This window comes from Protopterus annectens, chromosome 2.part1 (genome assembly GCF_019279795.1).
Source record: "Protopterus annectens isolate FY-2018-M chromosome 2.part1, PAN1.0, whole genome shotgun sequence".
NCBI lineage: Eukaryota > Metazoa > Chordata > Ceratodontiformes > Protopteridae > Protopterus > Protopterus annectens.
The window spans coordinates 1,290,380,062-1,290,401,479 of record NC_056729.1 but is presented as its reverse complement, the minus strand read 5'-3'; positions in this window follow the sequence as shown (position 1 = coordinate 1,290,401,479).

The following is a 21,418-nucleotide window of genomic DNA, read 5'->3' as shown; positions in this document are numbered from 1 at the left end:
GGTAAAACATCACCTGTCTGTTCCAGTGTTGACTAATTATATTTAAAGTGGTCTCAAGAATGCCACATGATAAGCTTTTTCAGCATTTGATGAGGGGTGACACTTCAAAAGTAAACTGAAGCCTTAGAGGAAGTTCCAAAAATAACTAATGGCCTAGATGTTTTGAGAAAGACACAATAATAGAACTAAAACAGAATAATAAAATTTCTACATAGGATTAAAACATCACCATGTCAACTTATTTAACAGCAAATGTAAAATAAAAGTAAAATTCTGAAATATATGATTCATATTCTAATGTCAGAGAGGATGAAGCCTGATTTAGAAAAATAAGCACGATTCTATGACTGCCATAGCTAGAAGACCTCTGATCTCAAAGTACTGGTATGGCTTAAAAGGGTCTATGTCAGTTTAGTGAAAACTTACTTTGTCGAATGCCTATTCATCGACTCCTTTTCATTGAATCCCTTTTCATCGAACTGTTAAATCGGTGAACCAGTTTCCCAGGGGAAAAAGCCACTTGACCACCAGGGTAATCATAAGAAAAATTACACCATTCTAAACAAAATAATGTGAGGGGGCTTCACCCTCCCATACCCCCCAATTATATATACCAACTCCGAGATTGCACTACATTGGAGAAAAGGAAAAATGTGTAACAATGGCCACTTACCTTCTTTCCATGGGAAAGTGTTTAGCTGATTTAATGGTTCTATGAAAAGGGGTTCGATGAATAGGCATTCGACAAAGTAAGTTTTCGCTAAACTAATACAGACACAGTTTAAAATTCCACAGGGTGGGAATCAAAGATGGCCACTGTTCTGTAAACACTGCTAATCCACAGCTCTTCAAAACTTATAAACTAAAGTCAACCTAGAGGAAAGACCAGAGCCTATCTAAAAATAATACTCTGATCTAACAACTCTAATTAACATCCAGATACCCAGAAAAGGGTAAATAAACCAAAAGAATCAACAGGTCTATTAAGATTGCAGAGGATTAACTTGAACTGAAGAGAGAGACAAGGAAAGGAAGCAGTGTGCTCAGAGCATCTTACACACTCATCTTTATATATAAATCAAGTCGCTATACTTTCACCAAATATCAAAAGAAGATAAAAATATGGACATTACAACAACTAAAACTAAACTCTCTGAGTTATTATCACCGGAAAAAGATCTAAACTCTAAAAGACAGAAAATAGCAAAGCAACAAGACACTGCAAAATCTGGGAATAAAAATAAAACAGACCAACTGGTAAACATGGATGATATAAAAGCAGCTTTACTACCTATCCAGGAGGCAATTAAAGAGCTGTCTACTCAAATGCAAACTTTTGGAACTTCCTTCAGCCAAATCTTGGAAAGAATGGACAATTCTGAAGCCAAAATCGTGGAAAATGAGGAAAAAATAGCCCTACTATCTAAGAAGTCTGAATCATATGAAGCAGACATACAAACCATGCAGGCAAAAATTATCGATCTGGAGGCGAGATCCAGAAGGAATAATATAATCATAAGAGGTATGCCTGAAAATTTACAACACAATGATCTAATAACTTCTATCATTCATGTATTTGCAGCTCTACTCAATGACCAAAAAACAGCCCATCAAATAATAATTGAGAGAGCACACAGAGCCCTGAGAGAATCTCAAACTTCAAATGCGTCAAGACCTATTTATGTCAAACTACTGAACTTTCAAGATTTTAATAAAATATTATCATCTGTAAAGAAAAATGGGGGATCTATAATATGGAACAATAACAGAATCTCCCTAACCCAGTATCTGCCTCTTCAAGTTAGACAAGCCAGACAGCTCTTATCCCCTTATTGCAAATTTTTGATAGAAAGCAAAAATTTCAAATGAAGTATCCAAATACATTAATATTTTATGTGGATGGGATTAAATATTCAGTCGCTAACAGTAGAGAGGCAAAATCTACCTTTATGACTGTTTTCAAAAAAATTCCCGCCTTGGACAAATAACTACACTCTCCGATGGGTCTTACAAAGCTTCCGAGTTCGGATGCATGTCATATCAACAACCGAGGACTTACTTTTACCTTAGTTTGCTTCTCCCATCCACCAGGCCCCAGTTTAGGAGTGGCGTGACTCTAATTTTCATCCTGCGAGTCACGAGAGCCCCTTCAGGAAGTTCACATCATCGGTGAGAAGCTGGCTTTCCCATGGGAGGAACTGAAGACTGATTTGCAGCTCTTGAGGCCATTTTAATGAGGTGGCACTTCCGGAAGTCCGTTGATAAGGTAAATCCCCCTTCGAGAAGCTAGGCAATCGGCTTAGCTGTTCAGAAGAACGGACAGAAGAAAAAAGGAACTAAACAAAAGAAAAAGTAAATCTATGTGGAGAAATCCACTAAAAATATATTACCATTGTTAAATCACATATTCTGCCACCACATATAGGGTTGTATAGTGCTTATAAATGTCATCAAGCATATTTAAAGTCACCAACTGCACATGTCATAATAGAGAAGCCAAAACATAAGATCTAATACCTGATTTGAAAACCATATGTTTATTAAAACAAAAGCATATGTACTTGAGTGAACACACCCTAAAGTTTATAAACATAATGTCTAATATCTTTTATTTTAAATTAATGCATTTAGTTCTGACCCTTTTAACTCTTTCTCAGACCTACGATGATAGCCTACAAGAGGTGCGGTCCCTTATACGAAACCTTAGGTGTTCAAAACGACAAGTTTAGATATCTCCCTGGCTTGCTGTAATACTCAAACTAGCGCTGGGTCCAATAATATACATAAAAGCGCTAGCATGTCATGACTATGTCAAGATTTGAAGTTTCGGGGTCAGGCAATCTTCTGAAGATAATGATGTAGATATTCCAAGGTGGAATATATTTATAATAATGGGATAAGTGGATATCAATAAAAATGTATTAAGAGCATCTGAATAATCAGCTTTAAAATGGACTACTGGTTTGAGGAAAATGTAGTCAACATTTTACACTCAAAACTGTAAAGGAAATACACGTGCACAAAAAAATTAAAGATTAGACTAAAAACCAATGCTCACCATTATCCACTCTACAACTTACCCTATTGAATAAATGTTGTTGGGACACAAAAGCACTTAGTAATAGTGCACTAAAATACTTTTGGATCTCAACACAGATCACATAAGGGTGGCGATAAAGGAAAAGTTCATGATAAGGTAATAAGGGCATTACAAAGATTAGAATAAAGTGAGGTTCTTTTTTTGTTGTTTATAACAGAGCCTATACTCTTACATACCATCAATTATTAAACACTGTTTGTGTAAACCTATTTGAAGTGACCTTATAATTGTCTGACCAAAGTTCGATGATTATACGCATGTAGGTACATAAACCTAAATTGGTTTTATGGTGATATGGCTTTCTCTAAGAGGCATCAGAATAAAATGTGTAAATAGAATAGCTGATGAACACTGAATTTGGGGTAGTAGAGGATGTGTCAAGACCTTGCTGTTTTACATGGGGCCATTCAAGTTTTAAACAGGATGGGACAAGGGCATCATATCTGGTGGGAGCATGGAGTACAAATAATTTTAAATTTAGAATTTGAATATTCCCACATAACAAGGAAAGTAATAACTAGAGACAGCAGTCCTTGACCTAGGGGAGAAAGAACCACACAAAAACTAAGATTAGAGGAGTAAGGAAGGTACTCTATAAACATGATTAAAGAAATAACCTTGAAACATTAGTTAAATAATTGATAAACATGTTAATAATAATAGAAACAAGTTTATTAAAGTGAAGCGCCCTGCGACTAGGTAAGATCAGATCTGGCGAAAATGGTTTACTCAAACTTTGACATCTCATATTAAATTTCAGAAGAGGAAACTTGGATTTTTAAGCTGTGTTTGCTAGGGAATGAGTGGGATAGACTTTGTACAAATAGGTGTAGGTCGTTCAGGGCCATTAAACTTTTTTTACCTTTTAAACACTAACACTCAAGTTTTATATATACTAATAGTGCAAACAATTACAAAAACTACATCGAGTCAGGTCCTGTTTAATTCCTGGTCCAGGAGACAAGTGGGTAGGCACAGGGAAGGGACGGGAATGAAAGAATGCTTTCACAACATACTTTTGATAAAAATAAATGCAGTCCAATACATGTACACAAAATTTCAAGACTACCTACACAAAAGAAAAGCTTCATAAATGTGGGAAATAGATTCATGGAACATTAAAGGGCTCCAAAACATTAAAAAAAGGAAACTGTTTTTCCATCTAGCTTAGAAGGCGAGGGCAAGTTGCATACTAATTCAAGAAACACACCTAACTATTGAGCAATGGTCAGAAATAAAAAAGAAAAAATGGATAAGAGAAGTCATAGCCTCTGAGGGCAAAACCAATTGTGCAGGAGTGGCCATAATCATTAAAGATCAGTACCAAGATAAAATTATCGAAACCAAAACAGACAAAGAAAGTAGATGGTGCTATGTAATCCTGTCAACTCCTGCTTATAATAGGCCCATTCTACTTCTTAATTTATATGCACCCTGTAACAATCAGCACTCTTTCTTCACTTCATTGTACCCTATCTTAAATCAATACAAAAACCATTACATGATCATAGGGGGTGACTGGAATGCATACCAAAACCCAAAAAAAAGATAAATCTAGCCCACAGACATCAAGCAATCTTAACATTAAATGAACTTAAATATGACTTTAATCTATATGATCCTTTCAAATATGGTAGCAACCCAAATAATCCAAATAACTTTACATTTTACTCCAATTGTCATAAAATGTGGTCAAGAATTGACTTTTTCCTAATATCAGAAATGCTGATTAACCTTGACCCCACAATATTTGTACATACTCACTTCCTATCTGATCACTCTAAAATTACCTTGAATATTACTAAGACCACCAAAAATAATTCACCACAGAGGGGCTATAATTGGTCGCTAAACCCCAATCTTTTAAACAAAAAGGAAATAATTCAGGAAGTCCAAGATATCCTTAAAATGTCCCTAGCCAATTTAGCAAAACAAAAACACCCTCCTGATATTGAATGGGTGACAACTAAAGCTCAGATAAGAGGCATTTTTCATCAAAAAGCTTCTTATTATAAGAGAATCCAAATCAAAGAAGAACAGCAACTGGAGGCTAAAAGTAAATCATTAGAACAGGATTTAATCAAAAACTACAACACCCAAACTGAAACAGAACTATTGAAATGTCAGAAAGACCTTTTTATTGATTCACAACAATAATCTATCATTTCAAGAAACTAAATTACTTGCAAAATATGCCAACCATATACAAACACCATCATGAGCTCTAGCAAGGATTATTAATCAGTCTAAAACATCCTCTCAAATCTCTGAAATAATCTATAAGAATAAAAGCTAGACAAAAACTGAAGATATTATTAACACTTTCGAAGCTATATACTCACAAATTTATGGAGAACAAAAACATCTACTCATGGATGAAAAAAGTAGAGACTTCCTACAAAAACTTAATTTTCCGAAAATTGATGAGAAACAATAAAAAGGATAGATAAAACCAATAACCTTTGATGAAATAGTAACAACAATTAAAAAGTTAAAACCTCATAAATCTCCCAGCCCTGATGGCCTCACAGCGGAGTTTTATAAAACATTTTACAGTATCGTTGCACAAATTTTAGCTCACACACTAAACTATATTATAAACAATAAAATTAATGATATACACTTTAATGCATCCAAAATGATTTTCGTACCTAAAGAAAAAGCTGATCCACAGAATCCAGACAACTGCAGACCCATATCATTACTCAATATTGACACCAAAATTCTTACATCTATTCTGGCCAATAGATTGAAAAAAATAACGGACATAATCATTTTGAGTGAACAATCTGGTTTCTTAACATCTAGGCAAACTAGTGACAATACACTAACACTACACACGCTAATTTCTTATGCTATTCAAAATAACCTAAACATATACGCACTCATTATAGATGCTCATAAGGCCTTTGACAGAGTTAACACAAAATTCCTATTCCAAATCTTACCCTACTTTAATATACCCCAAGAATTTATCCTAACCCTACAAACACTATACAAGAATCCTTATACAACATTATATATAAATAAACAGTGGTCTAATAGAATTCAAATCAGAAATGGTACTCGACAAGGTTGTCCTTTATCTCTCCTATTGTTCAACCTTTATTTAGAACCCCTATTCTTAAATATCAAACCAAATATGTATCATAATGCTCCAATAATATATAACACAAAAATTTCCCTGTAAGCCTTTGCTGATGATCTTAACATATATTGTACAACACCAATCACAGACACCGAGAAAATACTATCTGCTATCGAAGACTTCACTTCAATATCAAACTATAAAATAAACCTTAAGAAAACCAGCATATTTCTGCTAAAAACTCCAAAACCTTTTTCACTTCTACCTCTGATAGGTCAAGTAAAATCTGAAGAAAAAAATAAATATTTGGGAGTTATATTCTCTACAGATAATAAAAAATTTTATCTTAATAATATTAAACAAAAGTGGGATCACATCCTACTCGATCTAAAAAGATGGAAAAATCTGAAATTAGCACTGTTAGCAAAAGTCTCAATTATCAAAATGAACATTTTGCCCAGACTATTATACATCTTTATGTCTTCCCAGCTTTTAATACATAAGAATATCTTTAAGAAAATCCACACTGAATTCATCAAATTTATATGGGAACCTAAAAAATGTAGAATCTCATACGACAAACTGATGACACCGAAAAACAAAGGTGGATTAGATCTTCCAAATTTTGAATATTACTACCTAATTATAAATGCAAATAGAACTTTAAGAATTGCAAACTATAATACATTAGAGAATAGGTGGTCCCCACATTGGGTAAAACTAGGCTTTAACCATACTCAAAGTCTAAATATAAATCTCAAATCACTACCTTTCTTAAATAGCAAAAATATTAAAGCATATAACTTAATGGAACCCCTTAAAAACTCCATAACACTAATACAGATTTTTTTTTAAGGCAATGGATCTTCTACAACCTATGATGGTTCTACAACCTATTCACAAAAACCCTAACTTGAAATTCAATAACCAGCTAATAGATCTGAAAAGATTTCCACTTATAATTAATATAACACTACAAGATATATACCTATATTTAGACTGTACAACCCATGAAATAAGAATTCAATTGGGCCTTCCTAAAGCTTACCTGGTGATATTGAGACAGATTAAGAAAATGTGTATAAGTTACTTTCATGATAGCACCATAAATAAAGAAGACCTAAGGAAATGTAACTTACTATGGCAAACACTTCTACAAAGAAGTAAATATATAACGTGATCATACAAATTAATAAAAGACCTGAAATTCCAAGAACATATACTCATATCTAACTATTGTAAAGCTAAAATACCATCGATAGAGAACCATAGAATAATGCAAGCAATCAACTTAACCATAAAATCTATATCACTCCATAAACTAGCATTTACTCAAATCATGATTTACAATAATACGTATTACGCACGCCTTAGACTGCATAAAATTAACCCTAGAAACTCTCAAACTTGCCTGCATTGTAAAGACGAAACTGCTGACCTTCTGCACATGTTCTGGAGCTGTAAATGTGTTTTCAAATTATGGAACTCACTGAAAGTACAACTACAAAAAATTGGATATCAGACATCAACGCTCACTTGGGAATTCACGATTTTGCATATTCCACCAAGCAATCTGTCTAAAAACCAAACAAACACTCTTATTAATATTTTCCTATTAATGAAGCTTTACATAGCAACCAACTGGCTAAAACCATCTAAAACCTCATGGAACAACTTTAGGACCTTAAAATGCGAAACAACCCAAGCCAGGGCAAAGATAAAGTGAAACAATTAGAACACGACCACTGCTCAAAGGTACACCAAGGACCAAGCGAAGGCGTATAAAAGTGTTGTTTAATAACCAATACACCGACTAAGCGCTTTCACCATAAAATGGCATCATCAGAGTCAGTGCTATATCACAAATACAACTTATATATACAATCCCCCAAACATTTAAAAAATGACATAATCAAATACCTACCAATGAGCAAACTAATACAATTAAACATTTTACAATTAAACATTTTCTATCACACCTACTGGTAAAAACACCTCAAACAAACACTTTTTTAAAAAAAACTTTCACACAAAAAATTTTTTTGTGTATATATATATATATATATATATATATATATATATATATATATATATATAAAAATATATAAAAATATATGTCTTCTACACATTAAACAAAAATATGTATACATAACAAGAAATGTGTGTGTATTAATTGCAAAAGTATGACCCATAACACTTTAATAAACAATATTGAATAATCTATATTAAACTAGATTTATATTTCAATACTGGTTTTATTGAAATATAATCATTAATGCCAGGATGTCTCAAGGCATTGAGTCTCAACTGCCATTCAACTTCAAGCAAAGCCACTCTATTGCCAATGTCACCACCTTGCTTAGTGTATACTCTGTCAATTATAAAAAACACAAATTTTTTAAATCCCCTACATTGACAACTATGTAAATATAAAGCGTTGTGTGTATCCTTATTCTTCACAGATCACACATGCTCAATAATTCTATCTCATAATCTACGCGTAGTCATTCCTACGTAGAACGCATCACAAGAGATGCAAGAAGCAACGTATACCAAATTCCTCGTGTTACAATTACAGGTACCTGGACATGGCAAAGTATGTCCATACCCTTTAACACACAAATATGTGCCTTCAGCAATATACCTACAACATCTACAACTACCACATTTTACCATTCTAGATTTTCTACTCCTTGACTCCCTTTCCAAGATTACTTTCAAATTGTCCCCTTTACTAAATACTATCCTAGGTGTCATCCCCACCACCTGTTTAGTAGCACTGCTCAAACAGTAGTCCCATGTGTTTTGTAGTGCTGTGCAAATTTCAAATGCCTTTTCATTAAACTTTAAAATAAAACAAGGCCCATAGGGTCTTGTTTCCTTATTTATAACTTGATCTTGCTCACCTCCAATTAACTGTAAAGTGGTGCAAAGTATTGGAGAATATGTTGAACATCTTTTCTTAAACACCTCTCTCTTCAGCTTCAATAGTAGTTGAAGTGGGTAACCCCTATCAATCAACATACCTATAAGCTTGTAGATTTCCTGTTTGAATAAAACATCATCACTAACCAACCTAGAGATGCGCACCATTTGCCCCTTAGCAACACCTTTTCTTTGATGGTAGGGGTGGCAACTCTTAAAATGCAGAAGCGAGTTAGAGTAGCTTTCCTTCCTATATAAAGTGCTAGATAGACCTTCATTCTCCTTCAAAATAGTAATATCTAAAAAATTCACACTGTCATTACTCCACACATGGGTGAATCTTAAAACACTGGTGGCAGTGTTCAAATATTGAACAAATTCAATTGCCCCAGCTTCTTCACCATTCCATAATATAAGCAAATCATCAAGAAACCTATTATATAGAACTATGTTTTCAAAAAATCTTGATGAGAAGACAAAGGCCCTTTCCCATGCTAGTAAAACAAGGTTCGCAAAGACTGGGGCACATCTTGCCCCCATTGTCACCCCAGAACATTGCTGAAACGTTTCCCCCTCAAATTTGATGAAGTTGTTAAGAACAATTTCCATCAAATCAACGAGGAGATTCAACTTGCTCTTGTCTATACAATGGCACATGTTCAAACTGTCATGAAACATCTCTAACCCTTCCAAATGGGGGATAACTGAAAATAAGTTGATGACATCAATTGTTAAAAAACCAAATGAGCTAGTATCAGCTCTAACTTCCCTTAATCTTTCAAGACAGTGCTATGAATCCCTCAAAACATGGGCAACCTCAGTCAATGCTGACTTACACAATACATCAATAAATGAAGCAAGGGGTTCTGTTTTAGATCCCCTAGCAGCCACAATTGGTCTAAACTGCAAATTCGTGGTGCCTTTGTGCACCTTTGGTATACCAAAGATGCTTGGCATAACAGGGTTCTTAACAGAAAGGTAGTCAAATTCAGACTCTGTAATAGCCCCTTAGAACAATGCATCTAAAAGAAACAAGTCAATCTTCCTGTAAGCAATATTGATTTCGTTGATGGAAACCCTTCTATATGTACTATCGTCCTCAAGGATAGCCATCATAGATGCAAGGTAATCAATTTTGTTCATTAAAACCATACCCCCACCCTTATCCGGTTTCATACATCTAATGTTGTTAGAAGACCTCAATTCCTTCAAAATCAACCTTTCTTGGGGAGTTAAGTTGTCAACAGATTTATTTTTGTCCCCACAAATTCTCCTAAATTCAAATTCTAATAACTTTTCAAATGCAGTAAACTCACAAAAGGGTGGTGGAATAAATGTACTTTTCCTTCTCAATGGAGAAGCTGTCACATACTCATTGCTCAACTGAAGCTGTTTGTTTCCATGAAAATACACTTCCAAACATAACCTCCTCATAAACAACTTCACGTTAATCAAAATCTGAGCAATGTCTAATCTAAAATTTGGCACAAAATTAATACCTTTGGTAAATAGTTGAAAATGAACATCACTAATTTCTATATCTGTATAGTTGTAAATGAAAAATCCAAACTGCTGTAAGATCTTACAACTCAATCAACATCTAAGTCAGGCAAAACTACGTTGCCATCTTTTAAATCATGGGTAGTACAAATATTAGCATTGCATAACATAGTGGTTGACTGTCTCACCGGATCACACCCAAGTGACCCTGCTTGAATAACTTTGTGTTGTGTAGTTGAAATAATGTCACTAGTATTGGCGTTGACTTTAACACAACTTTCATAACAAAACAACATATGCTCATTAAGCAACCCCCCCCCCCAACAACACACGGTTCTGTGTCCAAAAAACATAGCTCATTGGTAGAAGATCCCATTGCATTAACAAATGCATTAGTATCACTTAAATCCGTTAATAACACCTCTGGTGACTGGCCCTTCCTCCCCCCAAGTGCTGTCTGTCCTTTCCCAAAGTTTTTTGACCCCTGTTCATAAGTCTCTCGGACCTGCGAGGGCCCGACGGTTGGTCCAAAAAACATTCCTCTTCAAAGCCTTGTTCAAGTTCATCAGAATTGACACAATCTGATGTAAATTCAATGTGGCCTGTGGTTAAATGATTACCATGCACATTATTTTCGTTGTTTTTAAAATAATCCCAAGCTCTGTTCCCACTTTTACCTGGTGGGTAAGCACAATGGTGCTGGTAATCAAAAGTGTCCCTAGCCAACTTTTTGTGCTTTAAAGCCTTATTTTTAATCACAAACGACTCCAAATTTCTCAAGACTTTTCGAAAACTAACTTCATATTGAAAAAATAATAAATCCGTCGTAATGCTAGTGTGCAACTTAGCAATATCATCACGTAGTGAGGCCAACTTGGCACTGTTGTTATTAATAATAATGCTCAACATATCTAAACCCGCTTTATCAAAGAGAACAGTCAACTCATTAAAGGTGTCTGAACCAACATCAACGCCCATATGGAGCTTCCACAAGCGGAGCCCCTTCGGAACTTGTTTAAGTTCTTTAGATTGCTTTAAAAATAAGTTGTCGAGCTGTAAAGCTCTGTACTTAGTACAGAGTTTGTCATACCTGAATATTTGTTCCTTAAGAGATGATAAATTCATAAGTTGCGGATTTGAAAAAGCACCTTGTTCGCCAAATACCGGCTCATCAAACCATGCCTTCAGATCATGACCTCTCACGTCACTCACAGGTGCAATGAGTGGAACACGTAATTCTGGCGAGGTTCTATTGGTCACCACCAAATTTGAAACAACTTTGTCCTTAGAATTGGATACAACATCTGAAAAAGTGACCAGAACACCAGGTTTCTGTCCAGGCATAGGCAAAGAGCTAGAAGCTGTAGGGGAATGTAACGTAAACAATTCCACCTGAGAGTCAGTAGGGCTAGTAGCCAAAACAGCACCTTTGTCACGATAATCCTTTTCGTGCATCTTAATAAGTTTGTTCACAACTGAAGATAGTTCCTTCAAGACACTCTCCATAATGGCTAGGCAAAGTCACTAAGCGACCAGTGGCAGAGTCGCAAACAATAAATAAAATGTGAAACAACCCAAGCCAGGGCAAAGATAAAGTGAAACAATTAGAACACGACAACTGCTCAAAGGTACACCAAGGACCACGCGAAGGCGTATAAAAGTGTCGTTTAATAACCAATACACCGACTAAGCGCTTTCACCATAAAATGGCATCATCAGAGTCAGTGCTATATCACAAATACAACTTATATATACAATCCCCCAAACATTTAAAAAATTACATCATCAAATACCTACCAATGAGCAAACTAATACAATTAAACATTTTACAATTAAACATTTTCTATCACACCTACTGGTAAAAACACCTCAAACAAACACTTTTTTTAAAAAAACTTTCACACAAAAAAATTATTACTACTACTATTGAAGCTGAAGAGAGAGGTGTTTAAGAAAAGATGTTCAACATATTCTCCAATACTTAGCACCACTTTACAGTTAATTGGAGGTGAGCAAGATCAAGTTATAAATAAGGAAACAAGACCCTATGGGCCTTGTTTTATTTTAAAGTTTAATGAAAAGGCATTTGAAATTTACACAGCACTACGAAACACATGGGACTACTGTTTGAGCAGTGCTACTAAACAGGTGGTGGGGATGACACCTAGGATAGTATTTAGTAAAGGGGACAATTTGAAAGTAATCTTGGAAAGGGAGTCAAGGAGTAGAAAATCTAGAATGGTAAAATGTGGTAATTGTAGATGTTGTAGGTATATTGCTGAAGGCACATATTTGTGTGTTAAAGGGTATGGACATACTTTGCCATGTCCAGGTACCTGTAATTGTAACACGAGGAATTTGGTATATGTTGCTTCTTGCATCTCTTGTGATGCGTTCTACGTAGGAATGACTATGCGTAGATTACGAGATAGAATTATTGAGCATGTGCGATCTGTGAAGAATAAGGATACACACAACGCTTTATATTTACATAGTTGTCAATGTAGGGATTTAAAAAATTTGTTTTTTTATAATTGACAGAGTATACACTGAGCAAGGTGGTGACATTGGCAATAGAGTGGCTTTGCTTGAAGTTGAATGGCAGTTGAGACTCAATGCCTTGAGACATCCTGGCATTAATGATTATATTTCAATAAAACCAGTACTGAAATATAAATCTAGTTTAATATAGATTATTCAATATTGTTTATTAAAGTGTTATGGGTCATACTTTTGCAATTAATACACACACATTTCTTGTTATGTATACATATTTTTGTTTAATGTGTAGAAGATATATATTTTTATATATTTTTATATATATATATATATATATATATATATATATACATACACAAAAAATTTTTTTGTGTGAAAGTTTTTTTAAAAAAAGTGTTTGTTTGAGGCGTTTTTACCAGTAGGTGTGATAGAAAATGTTTAATTGTAAAATGTTTAATTGTATTAGTTTGCTCATTGGTAGGTATTTGATGATGTCATTTTTTAAATGTTTGGGGGATTGTATATATAAGTTGTATTTGTGATATAGCACTGACTCTGATGATGCCATTTTATGGTGAAAGCGCTTAGTCGGTGTATTGGTTATTAAACGACACTTTTATACGCCTTCGCGTGATCCTTGGTGTACCTTTGAGCAGTGGTCGTGTTCTAATTGTTTAACTTTAGGACCTTAGCGATAAGACATATATTAGCCCACAAATACATATTAAACAAAGATAACCAAAAGCATAATAGTTTGAAATTGTGGGAACAAATTTTCAATATTATACTTGCATAAATCATTGAAGTTGGAGTACATTGATAACATACACAATAAGATGCACAACAATATCTAGCAGTATACTTAAAGGAGGGTAATCACCTGGAAGAAATAATGTGTTACCTATCTGTATATCAATAATGTATGAAAGCATTCATGTAAATAGTGTAAATATGTTCTAAGTATATTGATGTTATACGATCTGTATTTTACCTGTGATTATTCTTGTGAAGCTATGTATTATGAAAAAGAAAAACAATAAAGAAATATTATTGAAAAAAAAAATTCCACAGGGTGGTTGGCTAGATGCCAGCAAAATAGCAACCTGTAATTCTGCAGTTTCTCATTTTTTATCTTATTTTAAGCCAGTGCATTAAGTAAAGTCATCTTTATTCCTGATCATTTGCAATTTCAATGCATATTGTCCACGGTGGGAGGTTGGGCACCGGACTGGCAACTCGACACTGTAAAACTCCACTGCCAATCATGAGAGGACAGGTGATCCACTGTGGCAAACCCCTAACCGGGAAAAGCCGAAAGAAGAAGAAGAAGATTGTCCGCAGTGGTGGTGCTGTGGTAGCATTGTCGTCTCACAGTACGACGTTGTCCTGTTCAATTCTCAGCTAGAGTGTCTTCTGTGTGGAGACATGCGTGAATGGGTGTACCTTCGTTGAAGGTTGTGCGTCAGGGCTGGTAACTGGGCACGTAAAAATCTAATGCCAATCATTAGCGGACCAGAGTTCCGCTGTGGCGACCCCTAACCAGGAAAAGCTGAAAGACACAACAATTTGCCTAGACTGTGTACCAAGGGGCTTCAGTAGCCTTGAATATTTTTGCAGTTTTGTCTCAGCACTTCAACTCTGCAGCTCCTCCTTGTAAATGTCATTCCAAGGCTCACTTCATCCATGTTTTTTTTTCTGATCACCGTATTATATCTTATCAAAGTTTTTACTTTTCAGAGCTTTTCATTTCATGTTTTTTTTTTTTTTTTTATCTTGGATGAGTGGTTATATCTAATTTTATTTGAAGCATTAACAACAGCTTGGCTTTCTGGAATCTGCTGTAATGAAACCAACATCTCAAGTGCATGCCTCATGTAAACCTTATTACTTGCTATCAGAGTGCTTTAACTCTTTTAACATTTATTAGAGTGTAATGTGCATTTTATGCAGCAATAGCAATTGGTGTTTATGGATCTTGCGTCTACATGTAACTGGCCTCCATAAAGGTTTGCTACTAATGTTCTAAACTCTAATTTTAACTTCTGCAGCCACTTTGGGGCTTACAGTTTTAATAGTATTTACAACTATTTTAACTGTATACCAGCTGTACAGTAACAGTCACATCTAAGACTCTGCTTTTATTTTTGGCTTTTATACTGTCTTTGGTATTATCATGATAATGGTTTAGTTCTCAAAGACTTAAGTCTGGATCTGGAACAAACCTATAATATTCTGGACACTTATGAGTCAACTATGTTACTTGTCTACATTACATCATAAGATCTTTGGCTTTATCTGTACTGTTGCACTCTTTAAGGACCCTAGCTCATGCTGGGGCTTGGGACATATGTGTTATTTATCATTTAATGTATCTAAAACATGCTCTGTCATCATACTTGCCGTAGCAGTACTGTGTGTGGCTGAGACATTATGTTTCTACATCAGTTTGTGCTGTTTGAACTATTTTGCCCTAGCAGTTTCCTAGGGTGCATCCCTTGAGTTGTCTTGCTGTGCCTGCTTTTTTAGTTAGTTGTGTTTGTTATTTCAGTTTTCTGTTCCATTTGGTTTTAAGGTTACTAGCATGGCTGCTGTTGCTTGTACTAGGTTCATATACTATCATAAATCTGTTTTTTTTTCTTGGCTCACATCCTTTGGTCTCTCCCAGTCTTCTTCATTCTCCAGTTGTGCTTCAGGTGTTTGCACATTTTATATATGCACATGCAAATAAATAAATTAACAAATGAATAAATAAATTAAAACATAATAATGTAAAGGTTGAAGCTGAATAAGACAAGCATGTTCAGCATCTTTATTAACGACTTTCACACCTCTTTTCCTCAAAGTACCATCGTCCAATATGCAGATGATTCTACAGTCATCTGTGCTGCCCACTCACCATCTGAACTACTCCGTCTCACACAAGATGCTCTCACTACTACTAAGATATGGATGTCCAACAACCACCACGCCTTAAACCCCAACAAAACTCAACTTGTTCTTTTTCTTTCCCAAAAATCCACTCCATTAAACAAGGAAAATTTCACAATCCAAGCCCAAAACAGCACAATAATTGAAGTTGTACTGTATACCAAACTGTTAGGCATAATCATAGATGAAAATCTGACTTTTGACTTGTGCATTCAGACCAATATTAAAAAACACACAAAAACTGGGAACACTCTATAGACAAAATACTTCATCAGCCAGTCTGATAAACTATCTCTCACCTCTTCCTTCCTACTACCCTCTCTTCTTTACAGTGCTCCTCTCCTGACCAATATCCAAGCCTCTCTCAAAGCCAAGCTAGTGTCACGCTACAATAAAATTGCTAAATTCATAACAAATGCAAGTTATTCTTATCACCACTGCTTATCTCTGCACCAACTAAACTGGTTGGAACTATCACATCATCTGTCACTTATTCAATTAAAAAAGAAAGAAGAATGGCAGGACACTGCTGGATTAACTCCTTTTATTAAAACAACCAAAACATCCAAGGATAAGCGCTTTCGGGTGTGATACCCTTCATCAGATAAAGAGAACAAACATTACCACTGTTTTAAATTAAAAGCCAACCAATCAGCAATCAGTAAATTACCCGCCTTTTTAGTAGGGCGGGTTTCAAAGGAACCATGTCATTTAACCTTGGGCTCCTATGAGCCCTCAGCTCCAAGATCCATTCAGATTCAAGGGATTCTGTCATCAACCTTATGTCTCCTCCCCTATTATTTAACCTTACGTTAACCACAGCCCTGAAGCTGAAAGTATGTGTTGAGTGCTGTTCAATGTGCCTATAAAGAGCATTATGCTCATTTTTATTTCTAATATTGGAAAAATGCTGTAAAATTCTGATCTTAAACATATTATTGGTCTTCCCAACATAATATGCTGCGCATTGTTCACATGTAGCCAAATAAACTATGTTACTTGTCCTGCAGGTAGCCCTTGCCTTAAGATGGTATAACCTTCCAGTAACAGGATGTTTAAAAGTTGCATTCTTATTGATAGACGGACAGGCTTTGCATAAGTCACAGGGAACACTGCCTGGGCTCTCCTTAAATAAATTGGATGTAGTAAAAGCCTTTTCATTACAAAGGATGTCCTTCAAATTCTTATTTCTCTTGTATCCAAAGCTGGGTCTGGTTCCTAATAGATCCTTTAACTTATTGTCACTTCTTAAGATGTTCCAGTTTTTAAAAATTATATTTTTTATATCTTTGGTATTGCTACTATAGGTGACAAACAACTTAGGTTCCCTTTTTTGTGGAGCTTTGGCCTTGGATTCAACGAGCTCTTGTCTGATCCATGGTTTGTATTTACTATCCCTTTTCTGCCTACTATCATTAATGACTTCACTAATCATCCCCTCTTTGTATCCTCTGTCCAAAAAACATTGCTTCAAGGACTCTATCTCTTTCTCATACTCTGTATCATTCATTGATATCCTAGATATTCTACCTGCCTGGCCCTGAACTATGTTGGGGAACATATGACGGGGATGCATGCTATCAAAGCATAGCAAACTGTTTTTCCAGCAATCCTTTCTAAATAACTTCAATGAAAAACCATTGCTAGTTTGTGTAATACTGACATCCAAAAAATCTATGCTGGCATCAGAGAAATTCAACTTAAATCTAAGGAAGGATGTAGTGGAATGTAGATAGCTGACAAAATCTATTAACATGTCTGCCTCACCCCTCCAAAAGAAAAAAAACATCCTCTACAAAACGTGTATACATATACACATGTTGTTTCCATAATGGATGTTCTAAAATTACATCTTTCTCCCAAAACCAAAGGACCAGGTTGGCGTATGTATTAGCACAGGGGGTGCCCATAGCTACCCCCTGTGCTTGTCTATATATTTGCTTGTTCCCTATAAAGACATTATTCTCTAAGACCAAGGCCAACATCATCTTAACTAAGGATATATTGTTGTCATCCTCACCCAAGTCACTCAGAACCCCACCTATGGCTTGGATACCAAAGTCATTACTGATCACAGTAAAAAGATTATGGACATCCAACGTCACCATTAAAAGTTTTCCCTGTGGCTTATTATGATTGAACCTGCCTACCCTTCTAAGGAAATCACCAGTGTCTTTCAACACAGAGGATGCTTTACCTAGAAGTGGTCGAAGTGTATATTCTACCCAGATGGAGATATGCTCCGTGACCCAGCCTCTGCCTGAGACAATGGGTCTGAACAGGGGGTCTTCTACTGATTTATGAATTTTTGGCAGAGCTTTAAAAATAGGTATAACTGCTTTTTCTATCCAAAGAAATTGTAGCATCTCATCACTTATTAGCATATCAAAATTTAACCTCTTCAAGCTGTTGTGTACTTCATCCACTAGCATCTTGACACCTATGGGGTTGAGTGGAACATAGACTTTCTTATCTAATAACAACCCCTGAATTTTCTGTTGGTAAAAGGTGGTGTCCATCACCACTACGGCACCCCCTTTATCAGCCATTTTTATAACCAAATTGTTGTTAGAGCCCAAATCATGTAAGGCTTGTTGCTGAGGTCGCGTTAAGTTATGGTATTTTTGTAGTCCTCCCCTTTGAAAATATTCTTGTAAATCATTCTCACAGCTATTGATGAACAAATTTAAAGCTGGAGAGAAGGGTGGCACATAACTACTAGGTAGTTTTAAAGTAGTCCCTAGCTCATTATTATTACCAAAAATACATTTTAAAGCTAATGTTCTACAAAACAACATAATATCTAACATTACATCACTAAAACCACTTGCCCTGCCGGGCACAAAGGTAAGACCTTTGTTTAACACATACAACTCATCTTGTGTTAAAGAATGTGATGAAAGATTAAAAACAATACCACTATTGTGATTAAAAGTCATTTGTAAGTCCTCCTCCTCTTGCCTGGATATCTGCCCTCGCTCGAGGAGCGTCTCCATGCTCCTCGCTTCTTGACAGGAGCAGGTAGCTGGTCCAAAAAACGTTGCTGTCCCTGCGAAGTCTTAGGGCGCGCTCCCATGGCTAGCCCCTCTGTAGATGCTACTGCAGCATAAGTGAAAGATTCAGTCCCATCCGTACGACTAGGGTTGAGCGTGGAAATCAAACCTGCTGTTGGATCCTCAGACTCTATCAGCTGCTCCTTGTCTGCTGTTCTTGTTAGAGACCCTCCTGGGCCTCCTGTAGGTGATGGTATATTAATTCCTATATTCCCTCCTGTGACGACTGTCGAGCTATGAACGCTGTTGAGTGTAGGTGTAGCCAAATGCCTCTGGGAATCAATCACTTCCAGTTGGCGTTTAGGTTGATTCCTATTGATGGCATTGCTCACTGAGTTACGCTGTGTAGCACTCCTGGGCCACACAAAGATGTTCCCTGAAACAAAATCATCGTAGTCACGTTTTAATTTCTGTAACTTCTGTACACGTAGCTTCTCATTATTGTCAGATATGGTGGTATAAAGATGTTGTAAACGTGCTACGTGATAAAGTTCACAGTAGTCTCTCTCTAATTTATTACGCAAAGTCTCTACTTCAGTTTTTAACTGAGCCATTTCTGAACTGTAGAGACTTTGCGTAATAAATAAATCTTTATACCACCATATCTGACAATAATGAGAAGCTACGTGTACAGCTACGTGTTCCTGTCAAGAAGCGAGGAGCATGGAGACGCTCCTTGAGCGAGGGCAGATATCCAGGCAAGAGGAGGACGACTTACGAATGACTTTTAATCACAATAGTGGTATTGTTTTTAATCTTTCATCACATTCTTTAACACAAGATGAGTTGTATGTGTTAAACAAAGGTCTTACCTTTGTGCCCGGCAGGGCAAGTGGTTTTAGTGATGTAATGTTAGATATTATGTTGTTTTGTAGAACATTAGCTTTAAAATGTATTTTTGGTAATAATAATGAGCTAGGGACTACTTTAAAACTACCTAGTAGTTATGTGCCACCCTTCTCTCCAGCTTTAAATTTGTTCATCAATAGCTGTGAGAATGATTTACAAGAATATTTTCAAAGGGAGGACTACAAAATACCATAACTTAACGCGACCTCAGCAACAAGCCTTACATGATTTGGGCTCTAACAACAATTTGGTTATAAAATGGCTGATAAAGGGGTGCCGAGTGGTGATGGACACCACCTTTACCAACAGAAAACTCAGGTGTTGTTATTAGATAAGAAAGTCTATGTTCCACTCAACCCCATAGGTGTCAAGATGCTAGTGGATGAAGTACACAACAGCTTGAAGAGGTTAAATTTTGATATGCTAATAAGTGATGAGATGCTACAATTTCTTTGGATAGAAAAAGCAGTTATACCTATTTTTAAAGCTCTGCCAAAAATTCATAAATCAGTAGAAGACCCCCCCGTTCAGACCCATTGTCTCGGGCAGAGGCTGGGTCACGGAGCATATCTCCATCTGGTTAGAATATACACTTCGACCACTTCTAGATAAAGCATCCTCTGTGTTGAAAGACACTGGTGATTTCCTTAGAAGGGTAGGCAGGTTCAATCATAATAAGCCACAGGGAAAACTTTTAATGGTGACGTTGGATGTCCATAATCTTTTTACTGTGATCAGTAATGACTTTGGTATCCAAGCCATAGGTGGGGTTCTGAGTGACTTGGGTGAGGAGGACAACAATATATCCTTAGTTAAGATGATGTTGGCCTTGGTCTTAGAGAATAATGTCTTTATAGGGAACAAGCAAATATATAGACAAGCACAGGGGTAGCTATGGGCACCCCTGTGCTAATACATACGCCAACCTGGTCCTTTGGTTTTGGGAGAAAGATGTAATTTTAGAACATCCATTATGGAAACAACATGTGTATATGTATACACGTTTTGTAGACGATGTTTTTTTCTTTTGGCGGGGTGAGGCAGACATGTTAATAGATTTTGTCAGCTATCTACATTCCACTACATCCTTCCTTAGATTTAAGTTGAATTTCTCTGATACCAGCATAGATTTTTTGGATGTCAGTATTACACAAACTAGCAATGGTTTTCATCGAAGTTATTTAGAAAGGATTGCTGGAAAAACAGTTTGCTATGCTTTGATAGCATGCATCCCCGTCATATGTTCCCCAACATAGTTTAGGGCCAGGCAGGTAGAATATCTAGGATATCAATGAATGATACAGAGTATGAGAAAGAGATAGAGTCCTTGAAGCAATGTTTTTTGGACAGAGGATACAAAGAGGGGATGATTAGTGAAGTCATTAATGATAGTAGGCAGAAAAGGGATAGTAAATACAAACCATGGATCAGACAAGAGCTCGTTGAATCCAAGGCCAAAGCTCCACAAAAGGGAAC